The 6718-nt window shown below is 45.5% G+C and overlaps 1 long non-coding RNA gene across 1 annotated transcript; it reads right to left on the minus strand.

Annotated features, from left to right (window-relative positions):
• Positions 1–4353: 4353 nt before the first annotated feature.
• On the minus strand, positions 4354–6038 carry LOC134354418 (uncharacterized). Its single transcript, XR_010019785.1, has 3 exons — positions 5902–6038; positions 5058–5239; positions 4354–4730 (listed from the first exon to the last, which is right to left on the minus strand). It is a non-coding gene; the product is annotated as an uncharacterized LOC134354418 (long non-coding RNA).
• Positions 6039–6718: the final 680 nt, after the last annotated feature.

The raw sequence follows: 6718 nt of genomic DNA on the forward strand, positions 1-6718 counted from the left end.
GACAACAGTAGCAGTCAGAACTGTGATTGAGGTCCCTGCAGATTCTTTCATGCAAATCTGAAATGAATCCATGTTTTCTCCGCGAACTTCTATGTAGCGAGGAAGAGTGCGACAATGGTTTCATGCATCTACACCCTCCCCTCTTTATTTCTCAGCCTGCGTCTGTCGAGGTGCCGCGATTACCTTTGTCACCCTTTTCATTTTCTGTACAACGGCAGCAACCGCACCTGCCGGATTCATATAAACGGCAGCTTTCTCTCAGAAGCAATTGTTGCACTTTATGCTCCGCGATTAAATCTTCCGCAGTTGAGCCCTGATAGGCTTCTGTCCTTTAGTCTAACGGTAGACTTAACTATGCGCAACTTTTCCATTCAGCACCTGTTGTGATAGAGTGGTTAAGCTATAGGAAATAGATTTTACGGGTCGGTTAAGGAACAAAATCGTCAAAGGGATGTAACTGTTCCGGAATCTGATGGTGTGGGACCTCCTGCCGTGAATGAATGCCTCAGCTCGAATGGCGGGTAGCTTTGATGATGGGTGCTGCTTTTTTCTGGGGGGGGGGGCAGCGCCTTCTGTAGAAACAGCCAGTGGTGGGGAGGGATCCGATGTGCCCGTGATGCACTGAGCTACACTCTTCAGTATCTCACGTTCCACTACAATCGAATTTTATTTTATTTTCTCATAATACAGGGTGGAGTATTCCCTTCGAGCCACGTCACGAAACCCCCGACGATCCCGATTAACTCTAACTTAATCATGTAACAACTTACAACGGCCGATCAAACTGCCAGTGCGTCTTTAGACCGTGGAATGAAGCCGGAGCTCCCGGAAATTTTACCCCACAATGACGCAGTCAGTCCGCACCCGGGAATTGTACCAACAGAATCAACAAACTCATTCGTAAGGCCAGTGATGTTGTGGGGATGGAACTGGACTCTCTCACGGTGGTGTCTGAAAAGAGGATGCTGTCTAAGTTGCATGCCATCTTGGACAATGTCTCCCATCCACTACATAATGTACTGGGTGGGCACAGGAGTACATTCAGCCAGAGACTCATTCCACCGAGATGCAACACAGAGTGTCATAGGAAGTCATTCCTGCCTGTGGCCATCAAACTTTATAACTCCTCCCTTGGAGGGTCAGACACCCTGCGCCAATAGGCTGGTCCTGCACTTATTCCCTGGCATAATTTAGATATTACTATTTAATATTTTTGGTTTTATTACTATTTAATTATTTATGGTGCAACTGTAACGAAAACCAATTTCCCCCGGAATCAATAGAGTATGACTATGACTATGACGCAGTCGGTCCGCATTCTTAAAGGCAGGAACTAGGAACAGTTAAGTGGGAATAGCTGTAGTTGGGCAAGTCTATGCGTTACATGTGCAGGTTATTGAAAGACAAACTGCACACAATACAATAGAATATGTTCCAAAACAATAGCAATGACAAGGATGACGAGGTAAGGGAAGTTTGAATGCCGAAAGAGGTAGTGAATATAGTCGTAGTGTAATAGGTTACAACAGTACTGACGCAGGACGTTCGGCCCACTTAGTCCGTTCCAACCTGTGCACTCCCAGTCCCATCTGCCTATTACCTGACCATAGCCCTCCACGCCCTTCTGATTCTTGTATCTTTCGACACTTCTCCAAATTTTGCAATTAACTCCGCATCCGCCACTTCCACTGGCAGCTTATTCTACAATCGCATCACTCTCGGAGTTAAGAAGATTCCCCTCAGAGCCCACTCAAATATTTCGCTCTTCACCCTGAACCTATGACGTCTAATTCTCGCCCGATCCAGTCTCTGGCGGAGAAGCCTCCGTGTATTTAGCACGTGTTGCTGCAGCCAAACCAAACCAAACCAAAACCAAAACATGAACAATTCCTGCTCCCGGCGACACCACGGATTGGTTATACCTGCATAATAGCCCTCACTCAATAATGACTGCTCCAAAAGTCCGTGATATCTATATCAATCCTGATTAACAATTAGCAAGCGAACAATCTTGGCGCAATGAAATGTAAGCGTATCGTACTGTAAGCTAAGCGTAATTAAGCTTTATATTCCGACATTGAGTGTTAGCAAAGGATATGAAACCCGCCGATCCCAAACTACAAACTGCCTAGAACAAAGCATGAATATTTATTTAAAATATTTATTTAAAAGACCCAGCACTGCCTCTTTTGTTCTCCCAAAAATGCCGAAAAATATTTGAGTGATTCGTAATTATCTTACTATTGCCTACGTCATTCCTCCTCATTAAGTACTGATGCAAAGCAGCCTTCACGATATTATTTTATATAAACTTATTTCCTTCGCTTTTACAACGGCCTCACTGACTAGCTACCATAATGAACATTTATAAACGCGCAACACAGAATGCAATGCAGATAAACGATAGCCGCTTGGCTCCTATACCATACACACACACACACACACACACACACACACACATATATATATATACATCTACATATATATACACCCCACAAGAAAAAAGGAACTCGAGGTAAGGTTTTGGAATTTTAAATCCAAGGAGCCCTTAAAGATTATAAATAAGCTAGAAAATACTGTTTATCAAAAAGGGAATCAGAACAGCCAGAGGGTACCTGTAAAGTTGTTGACAACCCGAATTAAATAAAATCAAAATTAATTCCATACATATAGCAAGAACAAACACAGAGCTAGCGATAGAGGGTAGGATAAAGCATGTGCTTGGAGATGGACAAAGTCCCGAAGACTGCTTTGCATCAGCACTTAATGAGGAGGAATGACGTAGGCAATAGTAAGATAATTGCGAATCACTCAAATACGTTTCGGCATTTTTGGGATAACAAAAGAGGCAGTGCTGGGCCTTTTAAAGAATATTAAGGTGGAGTGATCCACAGCGGCTAATGGGGTATACCCCAGGCGATTGAGAGATGCAAGGTATCATTTTGCTGCAGCTTTGACCAAATTCTTCTTTTCTGCTCTAGCTGCAGGTGAGAACTCAAAGGACGAACGAGTATTCAGTTTTATATTACAGTATTCAAGAATAGAAATAGGGATGAGCCTGAAATGTATAGACTGGTCAACGGCGAGGATGTCACTGGAGAGGATTTTTAGAGGTACAGAGATCTAAGCCCATGGACTAATTAGGGCACTCGAGATGGCTTACTAACTGGATCGTGTTACTTTGTTGAAGTGAATGATGTTTACGCGCCCGGTGTGAGGGTGATACTGGAACTAGAGCATGTAGACTAGCGAACATAGTAGAGAAACAAAAACCGATTGTAGTAAAAAGTAGCAGGCGATCTGCATGTATTAATTACAAACAAGAGAAAATCTGCAGACGCTGAAAATCCGAGCAACACACACAAAATTCCGGAGGAACTCTGATAGTAGTATAAATTTACTGACACTCTCCACCTACGTTTCTGTGATAAGGGTTTGCTCATGAACCTCCGGGTTCTTCCTCCTGCAGTCATTAACCAACTCTTTGGTTTTGCTAACGCAGAGTGAAAATACGTTGTCCTGGCATCATTCAAACTCCCTCCTATATACCGATTCGCCACCCCCCTCCCCTGCTCCTATCACTCTTCAAGTCCATGGTAAAGTCTAGCGAGTTGCTGTCACTGTCTCCGTAATGGTCACACAGCAAGAGATCTGACTCCTGCCCAGCTTGATTTCCTAGCACCATATCCAGGATCGCTTCTCCTCTAGTCTCCCTATCGACGTATTGTGTCAGAAGTACCTCCCGGTCACATCTAAGTAATTGTACTACGGACGTGCAAATCAATATTAGGGAAGTTGATGTGATACAGCACTTTTCTAGAACCTGTCCCAGTTCTGCTTCTGCCAGTCCCTGGTGATATTGGGGGAAGCGATGGAGTCTGTGGAATAATCCCAATAAGTGCTTGCTCCCTTGCCGCTTCTGGCTTCCAGCTAAACAGACTCAGTAGGCAATCCATCCACGACTTCCTTCCATTCTGCAGAGGTGATGCTCACCCTGATTTCCAGTGCTAATACCCCGCATTGAACCCCCACCCCGTCCTATTCGAAACATCGAAAGCCCGGTGTATCCAGCAGCCGTTCCTGACGTTGTGTTGTTCATGTCTCTGCAATGGCGACAGTCATTGTTACATGTATTGACCCATGTTCTACGTCTATCACCTTGTTCGCAGTTTTCATTGCGTTAAAATAGACATGCTTTTACCTAACCACTCCCCCCTCCCCCAGCTGCTATTTTAACTGCCTACGCTTCCCCACGGTCGCTCTGCGCTCTTCATCTGTCTCTATAGAAACAGCCACATCTTCCGTCCGACCTTCGTGGTTCTAATCCCTCTGCCAAATTTATTTAAACCCCGCCCAGCTGCTCTGAAAACCCTGCCTGTAAGAATGTTGGCCCTCTGAAATCCAAGCGTACCCACTCCCTCTTTTCACAAGTGACACATTTCCTAGCGAGTCTCCCAAAGATCCAGAATTCTGAAACCTTGTCCACTCAACGAATTCCTCAGCCACACATTCACCTGTCAAGACATCCTATTCTTGCCTTCAGTGGCGAGTGGAAAACACAGCGATCCAGGGATTTCAACTTCCTGCCCTGCTCTCCATATTCTCTGTTCAGGACATCTTCCCTCTTCCCAGCTATTTCGTTGGAACAAATATGATCCATGACATCTGGCCACTCGCACTCCCAGTAAGATTGACGTGGAACCAATCAGGGACTTCGCTGACCTTGGGACCTGGAAGGCAAATCCCATTGGGAGATTCATTAATCTTCACAGAACCTCGAATCCGCAAAACTAATTATTGTCACCCCTGTCTCCACTGTGCTCCTGTCACCCCCCCGCCCCTCCTTCCGACTGAGCCACAGGTTCGGACTTAGAGCCAGAGATCTGATCACTGAGGCTTTGTCGGCCCCAGCGGTGTCCAAAGCGGTACCCCTGCTATTGAAGGGAACGGGCACGGTTGGGTTCTGCACTATTTGTCGGTTCCTTTCCCTTTCTTGACAGCCACCCAGCTTCCTCCCTTTTGAAACTTAGGCGTGATTACCTTTGCGCAGCTCTTACCTTTCACATCTTAAATTCCCCAGATCATCCAGCTGCACGTCTAGTTCCCCAAGTCGTCCTAGAACCAGCTGCGGCTGGATGCACTTCACGCACGTGTCGTTATCAGGATGATTGGAGGCTCCGAGATCTCCCACGTAAGGCAGGACGAAGACACCACTGACCCTGGACCCATTTCCACCAGTCTGGCAGACAAATAACTGACAGTTCGCATCATTTCAAAATTACTGGAAAGTTCCCAATGTCCCCACTCTCATTCTAAATTTCGCGCATACGCATCTCGTGCAAGTTACTGATCGCCATATCTCGTCGCTCACTGTTTATTGGAATGTTTCCAGGACCCGGGTGCCGAAATTACATGGAGAGGTTTCCTTACAAGGAACGCATGAGATTGAAGGGTGACCTAACAGAGCTGTGTAAGGTCAAGAGGGCAAAGGAGAGAAAGTGTATAGCTTTTTTTCCCAATAAGGAGATTGCTGAATCAAAAGGGCATTGAAATAATATCGGTGTCGAGAAGTTTAAATGCGGCATCTTCAGACAAAGTGCGTTGCGCATTAGGAATGAGATGACAAAAATAATGGGTGAGGCATCTAGAGAACACATAGACAGGAGAGGGACATTCCCAAACGTGACAGATGAGACTAGCTTGCTGTGCAAAACACAATTGAGACAGACCAGTTGAGCCGAAGTGTCTGTTTCCAAGCGTGGTGGCTCTAGGAATGTAAACCTCCCAGACTCGGGTTATGAGTGGTACTAATTCTCTGAAATGATATCCTTCAAAGTGTTTACTTCAAAGGCAAGCTGTTACCTTGTCCCTCATTTCTTAAAGCAACTTTCTTAAACTTACTGATTGAATCGGAGCCACACTGCAATGATTCAGCACTTAGCCTCTGGACGTCAGAACGAGAACACGACAGGTGGAAAAGGTGAGTGTGTTTTCACAGCCGAGAAGAAAACTGGTCTCCTGCATCGAGAGAAAGTGACTGACTCCGCGCAGAGAGAGCAGCGGGAGGAGTAATCAGCAGAGGCACGATGAGGATTGATTGAGATATTTAATGAAATTCATTTCCGATAGAGGGTGCTCTCAACTCCTGTTCAACACTGGAAATCCTGTCATCATATATGTGCAGGGGAAATGACCGCAGAATCTCTTAAGATGAAAATGAAAGTTATGGGGTAAGGTATTGGTGTGGGTGGAGAATTGGTTAGTAGACAGGAAGCAAAGAGTGGGAATAAACGGGACCTTTTCAGAATGGCAGGCGGTGACTAGTGGGGTACCGCAAGGCTCAGTGCTGGGACCCCAGTTGTTTACAATATATATTAATGACTTGGATGAGGGAATTAAATGCAGCATCTCCAAGTTTGCGGATGACACGAAGCTGGGTGGCAGTGTTAGCTGTGAGGAGGATGCTAAGAGGATGCAGGGTGACTTGGATAGGTTGGGTGAGTGGGCAAATTCATGGCAGATGCAATTTAATGTGGATAAATGTGAAGTTATTCACTTTGGTGGCAAAAATAGGAAAACAGATTATTATCTGAATGGTGGCCGATTAGGAAAAGGGGAGGTGCTACGAGACCTGGGTGTCATTATACACCAGTCATTGAAAGTGGGCATGCAGGTACAGCAGGCGGTGAAAAAGGCGAACGGTATGCTGGCATTTATA

This window comes from Mobula hypostoma, chromosome 11 (genome assembly GCF_963921235.1).
Source record: "Mobula hypostoma chromosome 11, sMobHyp1.1, whole genome shotgun sequence".
NCBI lineage: Eukaryota > Metazoa > Chordata > Chondrichthyes > Myliobatiformes > Myliobatidae > Mobula > Mobula hypostoma.